Raw genomic sequence first — 21,207 nt, 5'->3', positions numbered from 1 at the left:
AGTAGGCTAGTCTTAATGTTAATGCAGTATGGGTTCAGATAGATAGATCAAGGCAAGGGACCATCTTTCAGGATAGGCTGAGTTGGGAGAAAGACTTTTTTTTTTGCAGCTGCATTAATTTGCTTCTCCAGCAATAACACTGGGTCCAGTATAACTCCAAGGCTCTTAACTCAATCAGCAAGGGCCAACTGAACTCCATCAAAAGTGAGGGCCGCATTGTCTTTCAAAATTTCTGCCTTCCCAACCACCATTACCTCTGTTTTCCAGGATTTAGTTTCAGCTTGTTTGCTCTTTAGCCAATTTATCATAGCAGCCAGGCAGTGATTTAGGACCAGTACCACACCACAAAGAAACCTGGATAAGGATATATAGAGCTGGGTATGATCAGTATATTGATGACAGCCAGCCCTAAAGCTAAAATTGATCGGTCCTAAAGGCTTTACAAAGTGATTTGAGAAGCATGTGGATACAACTGAGGAACTCCACAGGCTAGGTCCCACACTGGTGTTAACTGGTTTGATTTGTAGCTACATATCTCATGCAAGCGTATCTCTGACTGTTGCCTGAAATGGCATTCATTCCAGCACTGCACTGCTGTGCTTCAAGCACATTTGCTGAAAAAAGTTCAACAGTGAATCCTTAAAATGGTGCAATGTAATTATTCCTCTCACCTAAATTTACTTGAAAGGAGCTACGGTCCATCACCAAACCCCAATGGATGAAGCACTTGAAATAACTTCTCTTGAAAATTTAACAGCACTGGTCATTTCCTAATAATATATTGTAGCAATAGAAGAAAGGTGCCCTTTGTGATGTTAGTCCAGATATTCTGAGAGAACAGTATGACTTCTTTAACAAAATACATTAATTTGCCTGTTACCCCCCTGGGTACCCAAGCCCTAAGCATGCCAGCAGCACCACAATGGGATAGGAGGCATCCTCTGAGTCTCCAGGGGCAGGGAGGAGCAAAGAGAAGAAGGAACTTAGGGGTGGTTCCTGATGGAATAAAACCAAGCATTAGAGCAAAGGTCTCCTTTGGAGAAAAGACCTACTCAGGAGTGGACATAGGGAACCAGGAACCAGGTGTGACCTGGAGATGGATGGTATAATGGATGAAAGAGGTAGGGGGCCAGCAAGTATCACCTACCTAAGTATCACCTACTCCAGGCCTGGGTGGCCTATCTACCTCAGGTATTAATCCCACAGGAAGGATTTGGCAACCTGAGATAGGTGTTTCCAGCATCTGGCGAAGGATCCTAGCTGGAAAAGCCTACCCAAGAGCATGGATAAAAGGTGATGAAGGTAATAAAGTATAAATGAGCTATGCTGCATGGTGAATGTTAAAACTCAAGCTCAGTTATTAGAAGCTAAGCTAAGCAATAGAAGAGGAACTTCTTCATTTCTTGGGTGTGGGCTCATCTTTGTTAACATAAAAGAAGATACATCTCCAGGCAGATGTGACCCTCGGTCCAGGGGATTTCACACAAGCCTCAGGTGTGAAATTCTAAATGCAGTTCCTAGAATTAGATGTACAGATGTGTTCAGTCATGTCTTATGACAAACAGCTTGTACAGACTCATTTTGTGTCATCAGAAGTCACATCTCATATATTTACAGCTGTAAATATGGGAGGTAAAAGGGAAGTCCATGATATGCTAGACTGGCCTTGAATGCAACCCTGTAAGCATTTATTTCAGACAAATGCTTTCAAGCTAAACAAACAAGGGCAACCAGCTGAAGAAAGGTATTTCTGCCTGGACCCTTTTTGTTCCCTGCTCAAAGTAGAAAGCTGGCCTCTCCCCTATACTTTTGCTACCTTTCCTTCATAATTCCTCCGCCTAAATACTCACTATGCACACACTCCCGCAACAAAAGCCTGCTACAATAGCATGCGATTCTCTGCACTGGTAATTCGTTTGCCAAGCTTGTTTGGAGGCCTTCAGATCAGGCAGAGGCTGCTGTCAGAGGGGGGTGGGGGAGAAACTTGCAGCTGCCAAAAGGGGAAGCATTCTTTCCGTTACATGAGCTGAAATGATTAGAGTGCCACAGGTCCGCTGGTAGTTTGATGTTTAAAGATTAATAAGAAAACGACCACTTCAAAGAGGACACACACGTGAATGTCAAAATCCAAGCTACCAGCATGAAATACCGCACAACACTCACTCCACCCCTTCACCAAACACAGAAACTAGTGCTTGGAAAATTCAATCAGAAAGCCAGTGGATCAAAAGCTTCTCTGACAAAAGGCAAAGAGCATCTCCGGAACAGAAATAAACACAAGAGCCGTGGTCAAAGGAACATTGCCTAACAGCCCCGTCTCATTTAATACCCAAGAACAAAGCTTCCCAAACTGAGAAGACTCTGATCAAACGTAGAAGGAGCTAAGGCGGCTGGAAAAGGGGGACTTCGGTCTGTTACCTTTTTCAGATAGAGTCTTAAAGTAGAACCTTACCCAAGGATAGTGATCAACAACATTTCCTAATACGTTACCAAACCAAAAGATCAGATATGCTTTAACTGCTCCATACTAATACGATTGGTAGTAAAAGCGGCTTGGCTAGGTACTCCAGATCCAAGATACCGTCTTTGGTCTCACACTGTAGAGATGCCCCAGTGCAGGATACGACAATTAACAGCGTTTTTAAAAAGAGTAATCCACATTCTCTGTGCTAAAAGAGCATCCCAGAGACAGGAACAGACTTAAAGAGCCAGCGTGTGGCGTAGTGTCCTACTAGCATCAGACAGAGAGTGATTAAAATGCGGAATTCACTGCCAGAGGATGTAGTGATGGCCACAGGTATAAAGAGCTGTAAAAGGGGATTAGATAGATTCATGGAGGATAGGTCTATCTGTGGCTACTAGCCATTGCGACTGAAGGGAATAATGAGGTTGCACTTACCTGTAACCATTGTTTATCGAGCGGTCTTCTGTGCAGATGCACATAGGAACTATATGAGTGCAGGCCCACCATGGAAAAGATTTCCAAGTTTTCTGATAGACTAGGAGCCCCCCCTCCCACCGGCACTTTCTTGCACATGACTAGGAGGAGAGGCACTACTCCCAAGAGACCCGTAAGCCAGGATTTGGAAGGTCAGGGGGCCTTTAATTTTTTTTTGGGGGGGGGAGGGGCACTCAGCAGCCCCAACCCATAAATGCTCTCATGGCAACTCTGACCTACCATCATGCCAGCTGGCACCATGTGTGGCCTTCCCTTCCCTTCCTGTCACTCTTGTGGCTGTAGCCCTCCCTTCCCCGCCACTCAGAGTGCGAGGCCCACAGCAGAAGCATCCCCCAGCATCCCCCCACAAGTTAAAGGGGATCGGCGGGCCTTCCCATGCCCTTTTAATTCGTGTGGGAGGATGGGGGCTGCCTCTGCCACCAGCCCATGCGCTATTTGAGAGGTGGGGAAGGGAGGGCAGCAGCGACAAGAGCAGCAGAGAAGAAAGAGAAGATCTTTCTCTTCCCTCCATGCTGCTCTTGCCACCACTGCCCTCCCTTCCCCACCACTCAAATAATGCATAGGGACAATGACAGAAGCAGTCCCGGCATCCTGCCTGAGTTAAAGGGCCCACCGATCAGCTGATAAGCGGGTGACCCTTTTAACTCATGTGGGAGGCTGGGGACCATTTCTGCAGCCTGCCCCCCCCCCCCGCGCAAGAATGCAGCAGAGGTCCCAGGGGCTGGTTGGGGGCCACAAGTCAGGAAGCCTGTACAGATGTTGGGGGCTTCCCCCTCATAGCTACGGGCCTGACTCCCATAGCCCTGAGTCCGCTTGCGGAGAGGGTGGGATATAAATGTAAAGTAATAAATAAATAAATAGTTCTCTCCCTGCCCCCATCAAAGACACTAAGGCTTCAGAGAGTTCACAGCAGGCAGGAGGGAGGGAAGTGTGCCTGCACAGAAGACTGCTTGATGAACAATGGTTGCAGATAAGTGCAACCTCGTTATTCCCTTCAGTCACCATGCAGGGACATGGCAAAGAAAAAACCATTTGAAGAGAGCCCTGACACATAAAGCAACATTGAACAGTCACACAATACAGAATGTGTAAAGTCTTTGCCGATCCACAAGAATGGGATGCGTGAGGACACTGACCATGCGAGACATGAGTACTGAGAGACAATCCTTGGCAGGAGATCCTTGCCAGGGTGTCACCTTATGTCACTTCACAAATGGAGATGGCATAGGTTAGAACCCTTAATGTCTACAGCTGGAATGGCTCCAAACTAAAAAAAAAAAACATATTGTAAACAAAGCACCATGGGAGTATAAAAATAAAACAAGGGGCTGTACTCCTGATTTGCAGCAGCATCAGAATTCCAACAAGGGAGAGGAAGGTTAGAGTGTGTTTGTCACAACCAGTGGCCAAAACATAATCAACAGGAAAAATAGCAGAGTTGAAACCCTGTTTCAATTTCCATACAGACTCTTTACCACTTATAAGTGCAAAATCTTATAGTGTAGGAAAGGATGCTTGCCACTTAGAAAAAATGGAAGGCTACTGCTGCGAAGCAGGCAGGGAGCAGATTAATGTAACAAAACATCAGCAGGATTGAGGATAAGCAGATCTGCAGTATAAAATGAAGGCAATGAAAACAGGTGTGATGTGGACAAAGAAAGGATGGGCCAGAGATATCATATATGAACTCTGTGTAGCTTACAGAGCAATATTCATAAATTGAATATATAAATAAATCTGTAGGTTTGGTGTAGTTTACAGTTCCAGTTTGGTGTAGCAGTTAGGAGCAGTTAGTAATCTGAGAGAACTGGGTTTGATTCCCCACTCCTCCACATGGCCAGTCAGATGACTTTGGGTCAGTCCCAGCCCTCTCAGAGCTGTTCTCTCATAGCTCTCTCAGCTCCACCTACCTCACAGGATGTCTATTGTGGGGAAAGGAAGGGAAGGAGATTGTAAACTGCTCTGAGACACCGAGTGAAGGGTGAGGTATAATTTTTTTTAACTGCATAGTATAGTATATAGCCAGAAAAATGCCAGAATACAGATTGTCTTGGTGAGGATTAGAAGGGTATCTCTTAATGGTAGGGTCCCTGTCTGGAAGGAAACTCAAAGGACAGGTCCTGGAACATCCCATTGTGGGACAAGGAGAAACAGAACAGACCTCACGTCAGGATCTCAGGGAGTTGGTTTCCCTTAGGTGATAAAAAACACAATTACTGTTGAATGTCTGCAGTAAAACAGAAGACAAAAAGAAAGTATATCTGGTGTTCTCGGGAAAATAGTGATGTGGGAAAGTAAGGAACGGCTACAGCAGGGTCCCCAAACCATACCATCTGAGACAACAATGACTTCCAGAGGCTCTGAGTCCAAGGAAGTGTTCTGAGACAATGCAGAGCTAGCACCACAAGCATGGTGCATGTTAGGTCTGTCCCAGAAAGAAAGAAAACAAGTCTGTGCATCTCCTGAAGGGTAAAATTTACACCAAAAATGTACATTCTGCTATGGTTTCACATATAAATATGTAAACTCACCAGAAAGAGCAAGAACGGAAGCCACACAGAGTTGACACTCCGAGTAAAGTAAGGACTGGCTGCAGGCAAAGGAACACTAACCTGGTTTCCCTAGAAAGGAGTAGCCATTGTCTGTCACTAGAGTCTGGAAAAGCACTACAATGGCCTCACTTGGACAACCTGAATCGCTGTGCATATTGCAAAATGCCAAAGCATAATCCCAAACAAAGGTGACGGTTGAAATTCTACCAGTGGAAGCATCCATCTACCATGGCAGAGGGACTGTCTTGCAAGGACAGTAAAGAGGTCAAAGGACAAGCCAGCCATCACAAGTTTAGACTATAAGCCATCTGATCTGGGCCTGAGTATAGGCTTCTTCAGGTATGCATCTTAAACATTTAAAATAGCAGTCTTTTTTCTCTGTCCCAGGGTAGCATTTAAATGCATAATCTAACTAATGGGAGACAGGCATTAGAGGAGAGGTGGGAAAGATATTGGACCCAAGCCTACCGAGGGAAATAGCAGAGGAGGTCCTCTCTCCAAAGAGAAAAGAGGGAGTAATGCTCCTCCTCTTTGTCATGTGATCATCTGAGTGGGAAAGCACCAGAGGGAGGAAGGGTGCTCCTTGTCTATTAGAAAACTTGGAAATCTTTTCCATGGTGGGCCTGTGCTCATGCAGTCCCCATGTATGACAGAACAGAAGCCATAAAGATGAAATCCATGTTGGGAGAGGCACTCATCCTCTCAATTCCAGAGCCAAGAGGCAATATCAGGGGAAGGTCTGTTGTTGGCCCCACAGAGGAACTGGTTGGCTGCGGTGTGAGACTGGATGCTAGATTAGATGGACCATTGGTCTGATCCAGCAAGGCTCTTTTTATGTTCTCAGTGTCGAGAAGACCCTGACTCAAATTCCCACTCTGCTATGATGCTTAACTGGGTAAGCTTCTTGGGCTAGCCTCACATTCATAGCCTAACTTGCTTCACTGGCTTATTGTGAGGGTAAAATGGGAGAACAGTGTATGCCGCACTGATCATCCTGGAGAAAGGGAAGGATTAAAATGTACTAAGATTTCATAGACTGGAAATGTACAGCAAACACAGTGATCACAATATATATATATATATATATATATATATATATATATATATATATATATATATATATATATATATATATATACCCCCTCCTTACTCACCCTCACACACATGCTCTCTTTCAAGATTTATATTTTTGGGGAGGGACGGTGGCTCAGTGGTAGAGCATCTGCTTGGTAAGCAGAAGGTCCCAGGTTCGATCCCTGGCATCTCCAACTAAAAAGGGTCCAGGCAAGTAGGTGTGAAAAACCTCAGCTTGAGACGCTGGAGAGCTGCTGCTAGTCTGAGTAGACAATACTGACTTCGATGGACTGAGGGTCTGATTCAGTATAAGGCAGCTTCGTATGTTCATATCAACAGAAGCACATCAATAAAGATTCAATCTGGAAACAGCAGTTTTTAGTCCAAAAATGTGATTACTTTCCTTGTATTGCAAGTCCAGCAGGAGGCTGGCACACTCTGGACAGTCCTTATCAGCATCAAGCCCACATTAGCTTTACGGATACCAAAGATGCCAAACAATGTCAGAAATAGTCCAAGAAAAAACATGAAATTACAACAGAGTGCAAAAAGAGAGAAACCAAGCTCTGCTGTATTCCCCCTCCCTTGATCAAAATCCAATTAGAAAATTTGGGGGGGGATGAAAGCATGTGGGGCCTTTTCAGTTCCTTTGAAGATGGGACCACAGCTGTCGTCCGCCTTCATCAGACACTGTGATGCTTACCTCTGCTCAGTGTTTCCCAGTACAAGCTCTAAAGATCTGTGATTTGGCCTTCTCTAAGCCTCAGGCCTCTCTCAGGCTAGCTTGTGTGCCTGGTATGGAGTGCAGGAAGGGGGTGTGGGGTAAGCATTCTGAAAGGTCTGGTTAGGAAGAAAAAGCACACACAGCTGGAACTGCAGGAAGCCCTTGGCTGAGCAGTGCAGTAGAGAAGCCTGTAGTTGATCAGTTCTGCCCTCGAGAATACTTTAAAATAATTCATGGGACATGGGGATAATGTGGCCAGCACAAACAGCAATAACAAAATATCAAAGCAATGCCTTGAAGTCTTTATGGTTTCCAAAAAACCCAAGTTGCTGCCAGTCGGATCGCCTACCCTCCTGTAAATACACACACATTGCAGGATGTTCACTTCAGACAAGTTGACAGCATTTGTTCTCCCAGCTTTGATCTCACAGTTAGTCGCTCCACTTCCTTTTGACTATCAAGTTTAACAGTGGTTACTCGAGATGCCTTTTCAATTTTGCAAGGGTAAGAAGCGTCAGCAATAGTCCTGCAAACCCAGTCCTTGATCAGACTGAGGCCCCTGTTTAAATCCTTTCCAAGATACCTCTACCCATCACACTGAGCAGAGGCCAAAGATATTTGAAAAACTGCGGTGAGAGGGAGAAGCATTTCAAGACTTCTAGGGGGGAAACTGTTTTTTCCAGATCTCATGACAGCACTAGCAAGAAAGCAGGCTGACTCTTTGTCAGGCTCTTGTGGTTCACCCCAAGGAACTCTTAATTAACTGACTAGCACCAAGGAGGCACAGGCCTAATACAGTCATCATAGATACTTCAGACATAAAATTAAATTGGCTTTCACTCCATTTGCCCATGCAAATCTTTCACAGCAAGACAGAGAGATATTACTCAGCATCCATAAACCATAACAGTCAATGGCAGTTCCCAACTGAATACTAAGATTCAGGTTTTGTACTTGCTGGTCTTTTTTTCTATTTCAGTGAACAGCTCTGAAAGTTTTTTTCCCAACCCCTTTGACTCTTGTTCAGCTGACCTCTAGCTAGAGGTCACTTAATCAATTAGTACATTCAGAAGTTGGGTCAGGGCCTTTTGAGCAGCGGCCCTACAGAATCAGCTGTCCTCTGAGACCTGATCTTGATGGCCACATGGAGACAATACAAATATTTTACTTCAACTTACTTTTACAGCATAGCCAATGTGTGTCTCACTGTATTACTTTGAGGACAGTAAAGGGACAGACGCCTCCATGGTATATACACAGCTTGCTGCACACTTTGAAAAGGAGCTGTCCAGCACATGGTGGGCACTGGTGAGGAAGGAGTTGGAAGGGCTTGAGGATCCATGAGAAAAATCAAATCCAAATGGGAATCTCCAGACTGATAAAGTTGGAGAACGACTGACTTGGAGAGATTTTTTGAATGCTAGTACATTATCTTCAGCTGTAGCCGTAATTTGAGCTGACAAAATCCCAACTTTTTAGAACAGAAGGCAAATTCATATATTCATGGAGAATTCCACTTCCACAATCTCACCACTGTTCCACAGACTGCAAAGTAGGATGTCAACACTGGCAACTATAATCATGGTCCACTAGGCCATCCACCACCTGAAACACCTCTGCTGAACAATACAAAGTAGAGCTGGTTGCTGTAGCAAAGAATTTGCTCACCACAGCTACAGCAGTTATGCTGCAACTAGTCTGCTTCAGTGAGAGTCAGCCACAACCTACATTCTCTCATTTCCCACTTCCCTGGAACTGGTCTCCCTAGTTTACAGAAGGCCTAAGTCATGTGAAATTGTGAGAAAGAGTGCATGCAAGCAGCTGTACCACAGACCCAGCATCAGACATTCTCAAAAGATCACAGCACTTTGGCTATATACCCACCCATTTCAGCTGATCTACCTAAGCACTTATATATCTGGTGCTTCCATAAGTCTGATTGGTTCTTCCATTAATCGAAATTAAATTAATGTATGTGTGTCTTAGAAGACTGTAACCTACCTCTCTCAAATGCCCTACATTAAACAGTGGTCTGTGTTCCTCTGCGTCTTGTTCTCCCTGCCCCACCCAAAAATAAGAGAAATCTCTATTCCCATATGAATGACATTAAACCTTCAAAGCAGGATCTGCAGAATACACACCCAGGTCCATGAATTTACTGCTCGACAAATAATTCAGGGGTAGCAAAAACCAGTGTTCCCGTCTCAGTACTGCCCCTTTCTCTGGTGTTGAGACAAGTCCAATAACAAAAACACCTCCTCCTCCCAGGAGTACAGGGGCTTAGGCAAAACAGCCCGATTAGTAACAGCAGCCTATAAAAAGGGCATCCAACAATAACAAAGTTGCCAGAGACATGAAAGCTGGAGCAGCTTCCGCACCCATTTCTCTCCAGAAAAGAAAGCCCCCTTCAGACTCTGCCAAGCTCTAAGATCTCTGGTGGGAGGGAAAGGCTATCCAAGCAGAAGCCATTGCAGCATGGAGCCTCCGCTGATTTCAAGCAAAAAAAAAAAAGTGCAGAAGAATGAGGATTTATATCAGTCGCGGGGAGCAAAATGTCATCCAGAATCAGCCAACATAAACTGGGGAAAGGCAGCAGCAACCTAGGAAGTTATAGCAATATGATCTCAGACAAGGAAGAGCAAGAATTTGAAATGGGATAAGGAAGGAATCGTTCACTTCTATTTGGTGCTTCTTCTAAACAGCACATAGATTTATTCCTATTCCTTCCAGAAGATATTGGGTAGGGTCTGTGTCAGCTGTTTTTCCTGGGGTATATTCCAAGAACAGTGGGTGGAGTCTGCACATCATTCTTGGTGGCGCTCCCCCCTCCCCCCAAATGCAGAACTGTGAATTTGGGTGCATTTCCAGTTCTTTAGTAGTGTTACAGATAGCACTGGCATTTGTAATAAATGCACTGTATTTTTCAGCACCTATGGTTTTGTCCACACAGATTTCTCAGTGTTTTCACACACTTACAAGCAAACTAGGCTCCCACTCCTTCTGTTAACTACTTAAAATAGAAGCAGGGGACTTATGGGTAGTTTTGCTTGCAGGCAGGAGTCCTATTGACTCTTAAGTCCATTCTTTACTTGATCACCTCACTTGACATGGTAGCCAAGGCTTGAGTGATTTATTTGCGGCTGCTCCACTATGCAGCCTACAAACTCACAGTACAAAGAGAAGAACAGAATCTACTGGGACAGGAAGACAGAGGTTGCTCAGGGCCAGCCACTTAACAGCAAATAATCCCATTATCTCACTACATTGCTGAGACAACTTTGCCATATTTCTGTTTAGAGGTGAGGATGTTCTCTATCCAGGTCTCATGCATGTAGATGAATACCCCTAACTCCTCCCACACCTAATTCTCCAGGTGGCAATCTGGGGTGGGAGGGAGAGAGAAGGAAACATTCACTACAGACGTCAGACTCTGTCACAAACCCAGTGCTATCTAGCAATATGGGCTTCACACATCTACTTGGCATGGCCAAGGCATTATAGGTGTAGCCCAAAAGAGAGCTGTATCATTTAGATATGCCATCAACTATCTGGAGGATGTGTACTGATTTGATTTGTTATTACCATCTATTATCTATTGTACTTTTAACCTGCTGTATGTTTGATGATGTTGTACACTGCCCTGAGCCTTTCAGGGGAGGGCAGTATTATTATTATTATTATTAATCATCATCATTTATACATCTAATTCCCAACTGTGCTCAGTCTCTCGGTGGCCCAAAGTAGATTTAATTTTCCTTTTGAGACTCTGGTTAAAGATTTTACTGCATCTAGATTAAAACATTGTATGTTCAGTTAAAATTGCTTTGTAGACCTGATTTGGCCTCTGGGCTCAAGTCAAAGAAAAGCAGTACAGATTATGGATGGGCGTGAACCCAGGGAAATGGAGATTTGTCGCAGTCTACAAAATACAAACCTCCCAACTTACCAAACTGGTTTGGTTTGTGAGATTTCGGGGAAGATTTCTTTCTGCTGGGGGCAGCTACCCAAGACCACCGGAAGAGGGGGAAGATCTCCCTTCGTGGAAGATCTTCCCTCCCTCCTTCCAGCTGGCAGCGGCTCTCCAAGGCCAGCAGAATGGAAGGGAGGGGGATCTTGCAAAACCCATTAAAAGAGAACGTTCCCTCTAAATTGCTTTCGTGAGCCATGCACAAGTGCAGTTCAGGTGGTGAGTTCACCACCTCAGGGTGAACTCACCACTTGCACAGCATTCAAAAGCCATTTAAAAGGAATATTTGGAAGCAGGGGGAGGGGCATGAAAGGAACTGCTGAAACGGCTGGCATATATTTCAGCCTAATAGCCTAACAGGCTGAAATGGATGCAAGCCATTTCAGCAATCTGTCTTGATCTCCCCCTCCCACTTCCCAATATGAAATCCATGAAACTCTGAAACCATGTGGAGGGTTGAGAGGGATGGGCACAAACCCTTGGTTTGCAAATCACAAACAGGCAGCGTTCATCAGGAAATTAGGTTCACGATGAGGCACAGATAACTGTCCATTTTCAGATATGAATTTTAAATCAGTAGTTTTAAGCAGGATCCCAGTTGTCCTGTTTCCCCTAAGCTTTCTCATGGTTCCATAGAAAATATCTTATTTTCTCATCTTCCCATCCAGAAAATTGTGTGGGAATCTCAGAAAATAAGCTGGGTGGCAGCTGTGGGCAAGATGGCATAAAACAAAGGCCGATGGGAGGAGCTGCTTTCCAAATGAGTGGGAAAGTCACCCAGTTCAAAGGCACAAGGGACCTTTCCACTGGCACTTCTGCTATTAATTAAAGTATCTTAAGTGGCTTTGAAGGGTGGGTGGGGGAGACACTGAACTAGCTGCTCACCACCAAGTTGACACTGTGACGCAAAAACAAAGGCACAGATCCTTCTGTTTCAGCACAGAGGGGCTGCAAACACATCTGAGCAGAGGCCAGACTCAGGTGCTAAGTAGCTTCCAAAGCCTTTCACTGCCGAGTAAATTTAACGTACCCACACAAAAAAGTGCATTTGATCTTCATTTAAATGCCTTCAGAGCTTACTTCTGAATAGGACCACCCAAGCAGAAGTGAGTTTCTAAAGCATTTAAATGCTTCAGGTCGGGCCAGCCCCACTGAACTCTTAGAGTAAGCTCTTATGGCCTTTATAAGCCTTCAGAGCTCACTCTGGGAGCTTATTCAAGTTGGGTCGCCTGACTTGGAGGTGGGCTCTAAAGGCTTTTAAATACTTTTGGAACTCATTTTCAGGTGGGGCTGTGGCTCAAGTAGAAGAAGAAGAAGAAGATATTGGATTTATATCCCGCCCTCCACTCCGAAGAGTCTCAGAGCGGCTCACAATCTCCTTTACCTTCCTCCCCCACAACAGACACCCTGTGAGGTAGATGAAGATATTGGATTTATATCCCGCCCTCCACTCCGAAGAGTCTCAGAGCGGCTCACAATCTCCTTCACCTTCCTCCCCCACAACAGACACCCTGTGAGGTAGATGAAGATATTGGATTTATATCCCGCCCTCCACTCTGAAGAGTCTCAGAGTGGCTCACTATCTCCTTCACCTTCCTCCCCCACAACAGACACCCTGTGAGGTGGGTGGGGCTGGAGAGGGCTCTCACAGCAGCTGCCCTTTCAAGGACAACCTCTGCCAGAGCTATGGCTGACCCAAGGCCATTCCAGCAGGTGCAAGTGGAGGAGTGGGGAATCAAACCCGGTTCTCCCAGATAAGAGTCTGCACACTTAACCACTACACCAAACTAGCATTTAAATGCCTTCAGAACCCTCTTCCGGGCCATGTTACAGCCATGCCCCCAACTGGAAGTGGAGCTGCATGCTTTCAAGTGGGGCTGCAGCCCCATGAACTTCCTGAAGCATGAACTGGTTCATACAGTGGAGAAGTTCATGGAATACAACGGAGCTCATTGAATTTTTCCGGCTCATGCCCACCCCTATCTGGGAGCTGTACATGTCTTTGATACATAAACACACTTTTTAAATGGAGGAGAAACACAGGTAAAACGAAAGAGACATGGAACTAACATCAGCACTCACAACTATCACCTCCCCAGGACTGAAAGCCACACTGGGTCATTTTATAAATTTTGAGTTGATCCATTTTTTTGGCTTTAAAAATACTTTTAAAGTGTGCATATTTTCTATTCTGGAACTCTTATATAACCACATTAATAATATTAAAAAGCAGCAGCAAGGTTATCTTCTTGCAAGAAAACCTTCTTCAAGTTACATGTGAGTATCACAGCAGTGGAAAGGAATTTGCAAACACATCGTACAAGAGCTGAAATGTAGTAGGACTCCCTTTGACAGAAAAAAAATGCAACCGACATGCCTGAGCTCCAGAACCTTCAATAGTAAAAACATGCCCATACTGTAAAACAGGGGTGTCAAACATGTGGCCTGTGGTAAGGATCTGGCCCTCACAGTGCTCAGATCTTCTGACAATCACATAAGAACATAAGAGAAGCCATGTTGGATCAGGCCAATGGCCCATCCACTCCAACACTCTGTATCACAGTGGCCAAAATTTTTTATATATATATATATATATATATATATATATATATATATATATATATATATATATATATATATATATATATATATATATATATATATATATATATATATATATATATACACATACACACACACATACATATATATACACACTGTGGCTAATAGCCACTGATGGACCTCTGCTCCATATTTTTATGTAACCCCCTCTTGAAGCTGGCTATCCTTGTAGCCGCCACCACCTGTGGCAGTGAATTTCACATGTTAATCACCCTTTGGGTGAAGAAGTACCTCCTTTTATCTGTTCTAACCCGACTGCTCAGCAATTTCATTGAATGCCCACAAGTTCTTGTATTGTGAGAAAGGGTGAAAAGTACACTCTGAAGAGTCATATATCTTCAGATGTATTAAACTGAGACTGTGGGAATTGGAGGAAACGAAATTACGGCCAACTCTCCCTTATACTTGCTCTCCAGCTTCCTTAGGTCTTTATGCTTTTTGTGGCAAAATGCCCAATTATCTATCAGACCTAACCACTCCAAGTCATCGCAGGGCATTTATGTTGGCCAGACTAAACGCGTTTCCCTCCAAAGTTTTACAAGGGAGATATCAGCGAGTCCCTTTAGCCGACAGACTTTGCTCCTGTGGAGCGAATACCCCTGACTCAATCCAGCATATATTGCTTGATTGTTCTTTTTACCATAACCTCCGTAAAGATTTATTTGGCAAGCTTTCTTTTTCTCCAGATTTGTCTATTCTGCCACCCTGTTATTATTTATTGAGTGATACTGAGGGGGTGGTTAGTGAGGCTGTGGCAAAATTTCTGGCTGACATCCTTAAATTTAATTCTGACCATGTTTGAATGTATCTGTAAGCTCGGTTTTATTTTGATTTTATCTCCAATGTTTAAATTTTTATATTCTGTGTATTTTTATCTGAAACTATTATGCCATTAAAGGTTTGGTATGGTATGGGGGGTGAAAAGTACATCTTTCTCTACCTTCTCCATCCCATGCATAATCTTGTAAACCTCTATCATGTCACCCCGCAGTCGACGTTTTACACAATTTACATAGAGGGAATTATTTTGGATTATTCTGAAAAGTTTTTTCTTAAATGGAGTTCAATGTTCCTATCTGGATTTATTTTCTTTCATAAAGACCCTGGATTAGGAAATAGAACACATGGATTTTGCACGCAAGCCATCACATGCTCGGGGGGCACCCCCCATTACCCTCAGTTCTTGCCAGGCTGCTGCAGAATCCTCAACAGAACTGTAAGAACTTAAAGAGTGGAGCAGGAGGGAGGTAAACAAAAGACATCAATTAACTTGAGGTATAAGTAAGTGATTTCATCTTCCAACTTCAGTACAGCTCCACAATGGGATTTTAGTGAGCTACTCACCAAGAAAGAGGAGGGGTAACATTCTCACTGAAACGATGACTGGAGAACCACCTTGCTGACCTCTGCATCCTTCCTCAACTGCAGGGCCTGCACACAGTGTTTGACAAACTTGTCCTCAGCAGCCCATGTTGCAGCCTTACAAATGTCTATGAATGGCACCTTGCAATAGAAAGCTGCTGAGGACCCCTGTGCCCTGGTGGAGGGGGTCTTAACATCAAGTGAATAGGGCTTGCTAAAGACCTTGTAACAGGACCTGATGGCTGCTACAACCCTACCTAGCTATGGACTAAGAAGAAGCTGACTTGCCTTCTCAAACAAGCTCTTGTTCAGTGTCAGAAGGGCCTTATTCTGTCAATACAATATAATAGAGTCTTTCTGACCCCCAGGAAACATAAGACTTTCTCTGCCCTTTAAGTAGGAGATGGGGAGACAAGGTAGAATCACCTCTGAGCAAGGCAGAACTTGGACGCCACCTTGGGCAAAAACTCCAAGCTAGAGTGCAACATGACCTTCTCATTAAAGATCTTCAGTAAAAGCAGGTTTGTTCTAAGGGCTGTCAACTCACTAATCCTCCTAGCAGGCATAACTGCTATTAGAAATGCCACCTTTCTAGATAGCCTGGCCAGTGAGCAAGAGGCTAAAGACTCAAAGGGGGCTCCCATGAGACTTCCTAAGACCAAGGAGAGAGACTACCGTGGAACTGTGTTAGGAGCCTTGGGAAAGTAATTATCTAGACCCTTAGGGAAGCATCGGGACAGCTTGTTGGGCAAACAAAGAAGAATCTTCAACCAAGTCATGATGTGCTGAAATGGCTGCTAGGTGTACCAGCCCCCTTTGTGCTAAAGACAGGGCCAGGAACCACCCACAAGTTCTGATCTGTTGAGCATAATGCCCTTCTGGGGGTACACCATGAGAGGCACTCCCAAAGGTATGTAGGTCCCTGACCATTAAGGGTCTTAAAGGTCAATATCGAGACCTTGAATGTGATATGGTACTCTACTGGAAGCCAATGCAACTCATGCAGCACAGGATGGAGAAATGTTGTGCGCAATGTCCCAGTAAGGACCCACGCTACTGCATTGTACCAGTTGGAGTTTCTGGGTCAGCCTGAGGGGTAGGCCCACACAGAGCGAGTTACAGTAATCCAGCCTAGAGGCAACTGTGCATGAATTACAGTGTCTAAATCGGGGCAGGACAGGCAGGGAGCCAGTTGCCTAACCTGGCACAGCTGAAAAAATACCAGCCTGGCAACATTTGTGACCTGGGCCTCCATTATCAAGAAGGCATCCAGGATCACACCGAGGCTCCTGATGCTGGGTGCTGATCTCAAGGGCACACCATCAAGAGCCAGAAGTTGGCACCCCAAAAGGAAATCTTCCAATCCCAGCCACAGAACCTCCATCTTAGAAGGACTCAGTCTCAGACAGCTGTTTCAGTCATCCCACCATAGACTCCAACCTCTCTGTCAGATTTTCTGGGGAGGTATCTGGCTGGCCACCCCTCAACAGATAAAGCTGGGTATCATCAGATATTGATGACATCCCAGCCTAAACCTCTGCACCAGCTAGGCAAGGGGGTGCATTTAGATATTAAATAACATCGGGGAGAAAACTGCCCCTTGAGGGACCCCAGATACTAAGGGATATCTAGGCAATACCCTCTATCCCTGACCTTGGAGAAATGAGGTAAGCCACTGCAGGACTATCCCCAATGTTGATGAGGTGGTGGGTCAAGAGATCATGGTCGACCATATTGAACACTCCTGTGAGATCCAGCAACACCAGCAGAGCCAACCCATCTCAGTCCAGCTGTGGAGCTCATCCATGAGGGCGATCAAAGCTGTTTCCATCCCGTGAAAGCCAGAATGAAATGGATGTAGAGCCAATGTGTCATCCAGGAAGCTCTGGAGCTGCTCAGCAACCACTCTCTCAATTACCTTGCCCAGGAACAAGAGATTCAAAACTGGGCAGTAATCAGAAAGATCCAGAGAATCCAAAGTTGGCATTTTCAAGACTGGTAAAACCACAGCCACATTCAGTCCCTCTGGATAGACCCCCAAGTCTGGGGACAGATTGATAATGTCTACCAGAGGGCCCCATGTCCTCTCACTGCTGGCTTTCACCAGCCACAAGGGACACAGGTCTAAGAGGCATGTGGTCAGCCTAACAGTACCCAGAATCCTGTCAATATTGACCTGAGAGTGCTGGCTGAAGCAATCAAAGACTAAATCCAAAGATGTCCAAGAGGCCTCCAGTTCATTTACTGTTTCAATATTGGTGGGGAGGTCACGGTGTAGTGACAAGACTTTCTCCGCAAAAAAGCTTGCAAAAGCCTCCCAGCTAATGGCCAGATTCCTAGTACTTTGAGTTCTCTTTGTGAGAGAAGTTAACAATCAAATTACCCTAAACAATTGTGTTGGGTGGGAGCTAGCAGATGCGATAGAGGCTGTGTAGAATTCTTTTCAGCCTTCATCGCTATCTCACAGGAATTCATAAACATCCTATAAGATTCTCTTGCAGCTTCATCGTGAGTTCCTCACAAAACTCACTCTAGTTGTCTCAGCTCCTGTTTCATCCCCTCGAGTTCTGAGGGATACTGGGAGACAACCTAGACCAGGAGCAAAGAGGACATTGGTGGACGATTTCATCAATGGCTTCAGAAAGTTGGGAGTTTTAGTCCTCTATCAGCTCATCTAATTAATCACTGGAGGGCATCAGATCCTGAAGAGCATTCTGAAACCCAACTGAGTCCATGAATCTCTGTGGGTGGGCATAAATCTACTTGTTGCCTAGACAGGAGAGGGCTTGAATACTCATTTGAGCCTTCAGGGCAAAATAATATGACAACACCACCTCCTCTTTGGCAATCAGATCAATATTCATCCCCATGCGAAAGTTCAAGATTAGACTCTGAACTAAAACCAGAGACGACAGTTCCTTCTCTTCACACTCAGACTCTGGAGACACTGAGCATATCATAGGAAGCTGAGATCCCTGTCAAACAAAATTCTCCCTATGGGGACCATAACCTGGCGGACCAGGGTGAGAATGCCAAGAATAAAAATCAGACCACTATAATAGATAGGCAGGGGACATAGAGTAAAGATGCTGTTGTGGAGGGCATGACTGCATTTTGGAGTCGGTATTGATGGTTCCAACCTGAAAGACAATGGGTCCTCGTGGAGGGATGGCTCTTTCCCCTTCACCCTCCAATATCTGCACATCAAGAAAGGAAAAGTGCAGTAAAGAGGTACAAGGAAGGACAAAAATGACATTGGATCCCATGGGCAGAGAAGAGGATTTCCTGTGATGCTTGGTGGAAGAGATTGTCTTTTCCTTGTGTTTGCTTTTCCTTGCCTTCTTTAAATGGGGTTTCGACAAATTAGGAGCCAAAACAGAATGTGGAGGCAAGGGAGAGACAGAATGCATCAGAGCCGAGGATGGGACCTTAGATGCAGACCTCTTTTGCTATGAATGAGGTTTGGCTGCTGGAACCGAACGTACAGATTGGGGGTGGAGGGTGGGTGGGACAGGGCTCCAGAATGGGAACAAAGGAGCTGACTGAGCCAAGGACAGTGTCTTCACTGGATTTGATTTCTGACTCGATTTGGACAGTTTAAGGGAGGTGAGAGCCTTCTCTCAAAGTGCCACTTTTAGTTGAAAAGCCCTGTTGGAGGATGCTTTAGGGGTAAACCCTGGAAAATTTTATAGGACGTCATGTTGTGGGACTCTCCCAAACACATTAGGCGCAGATCATGCTCATCGCTGTGCATTATTTTGGCTGCACATTGTAAGAATTTCTTAAACAGGGCTTTAGAGGCCATTGAAGATTCCAACATGAGATGTTGACCAGTAAAAACAGCAGGAAGGGGGGTAGGTCGGCGACAGCCACCTCACCACCTTAAAAAAAGAAGTCTCTTCAAAATCCAATATAGGACACAACTCACAGGAAAATGCTAAGGAGGAGAACTTCCAGTCAGAAAAATGAGCGGGAAGCGCAGAGTGATCTTAACTATGGCAGCGGCAGAAAAGGAACTGAAAGTGAGGGCGCTCCCCCCCTGGAGCATGTGACATTTTTGGACACAAAAACTCAGTTGCGTCAGCTCCCCTGTGACTGACTGAAGTTATAAAAAATCCTGTCTGAGGCAGGCCTGCATAAGCACAGTCCCAATGTAGGGCTGCACTGAAGACAGAAGATGAACCTAAGCTTCTTTGACAGAGGGGTTACAACAAGGCACATGCATCAAGAAGGCGACAGGCCTAAAGCCTGGATGAAGGTATCTTGCTATTGGCTCTTTATACATTCAAGTAATCTGACAGCAGCTGCACTTGCGTCTCACCCATATGGCCTGGTCAGGAAGAAATGGAATTTGGAAAGCTCTATTATAAACAACCTTCAGAGGAGCACTAATCCTTTTCTAATTCAATATGCTGACCAAGAGGTTTTGACATGCACTATGCAAACGGTTCCCATTACACTCTGTATGACCCATCAATCTCCAAATGACCATTAGTTTATCATACCCTGCAAATGACAGCTCTGGTGCTGCCCAGCGTTCTTTGGGCAAGACAGCTATAGCCAGCCAGTTTGTTGGCTTAGCCCTTTTAGTTCCACCCAATTTTGCAAAAAAAAAGCAGAACCTCAGCTAGTTCAGCTAGAAACACTTTTGTGCATGCAGTTCATCTTCTTAAAATCAAAAAGCACAGACTCTTCAAGCCTCCTGAAAGAGAGACAGACTGTTAACTAGGCGAGTGTGTACTCTTGTCTGAGGCCCCAGGGGCATAAAGATCAAAAGAAAGAACGGGGGGGGGGGGTGAGAAGAGGCAACAAGTCTGCACGGTCCCATAATCAGGAGGAAAACTTTAGGGAAATTGGAAAGGGGAAGAAGGGAAGGTAACTGCAGTGATCTTCAGCACTGATAATCAACACAAGCAAACTTCTAGGATGGCATTAAAAGGTGCCAGGAGCCAAGGTGCAGCTCAGATATGGACCCACAAGCTTGGTATGGTAGGACAGCTCATACCTTCTTTAATAACCACCCTCTTTTTCTAAAGAGAGGTCCATCTCAGCATCATCAAGCAAGACAATGCTGCTTGATATTTAGCAAAGCCTACAGGAATTCAGTTTATACGAGACACATTTTAGATCTTATAACAATTCAGAACTTTGCAGTTCTGCTACAAAGGTAGCTCCACCGCGTGAAAGATGCTTCTGAAGGGAGGTGCAGGCAATTTAATTTAATGTCAAAAGTGCAGACTACTTCAAGGTTCCTTAAAGGATGAATTCTCTGAATAGATTGTTCCCTTTTTGCCTAATTCATTGGCATTATCTGCAGTGTAATAAAGGATCTGAGTGGACAGTGTAAGTAAGTATCACTTTTAAAAGGAATCCTTTTAATCTTTGCTTTTTCCTTCAGGAATACTAAAACATACTATGGGCTCATGCAGCCCCTCCCTCCCTCTTTTTTACTGGCTTGCTTCCAGGCTGAAGAGGCTAGGGCTGCAATCTTACACATTAAGGATGGGCACAAACCAAACCATGAATTGTGCTAAAAATGGCCGATTCATGGTTCATTTGATCCTGCCGAACATGAACACACCTTTTTTCTTTGCAGCATATCATTTGGTTCATGTTTACTTCATTTTTCCAGGCAGCCTGGTGCTGGCATGATTCTCCAGTGAAACTGACTAGAAATGGCATTTCCACTCTCCCAGCCCCCTGGGCCTCTGGTCAGTTTCACTGGAAACTAAACAAGTGCTGGGGAGAGTAGAGCTGCCATTTCTAGTCAGTTTCCAAGCTTCCTTGGGGGTGAAACCAACCAGAAGCTGCAAGGGGGCTTCCCTTTCTTTCTCCAGATTGACATACTCCTAGGAGAGCAGTTTACTGGGGGCACCTGCTTTGGGGGGATGTAGCTCAGCCCCCTGAAATCCAATTTGTACCAAACTTGGAAAGCAGGTAGGAGAGA

General features: G+C 44.9%; 1 protein-coding gene across 2 annotated transcripts in view; it reads right to left on the bottom strand.

The window, feature by feature from the left end:
* The window catches only part of ASPSCR1 (ASPSCR1 tether for SLC2A4, UBX domain containing), a 125,926-nt gene that overhangs the window by 21,316 nt on the left and 83,403 nt on the right, over positions 1-21,207 (bottom strand). The gene's annotated exons all lie outside the window — the stretch shown is intronic.

Source organism: Heteronotia binoei, chromosome 13, assembly GCF_032191835.1.
Source record: "Heteronotia binoei isolate CCM8104 ecotype False Entrance Well chromosome 13, APGP_CSIRO_Hbin_v1, whole genome shotgun sequence".
In the NCBI taxonomy this organism is placed as follows: Eukaryota; Metazoa; Chordata; class Lepidosauria; order Squamata; family Gekkonidae; genus Heteronotia; species Heteronotia binoei.
This window is presented reverse-complemented; position numbering and strand designations above follow the sequence as displayed.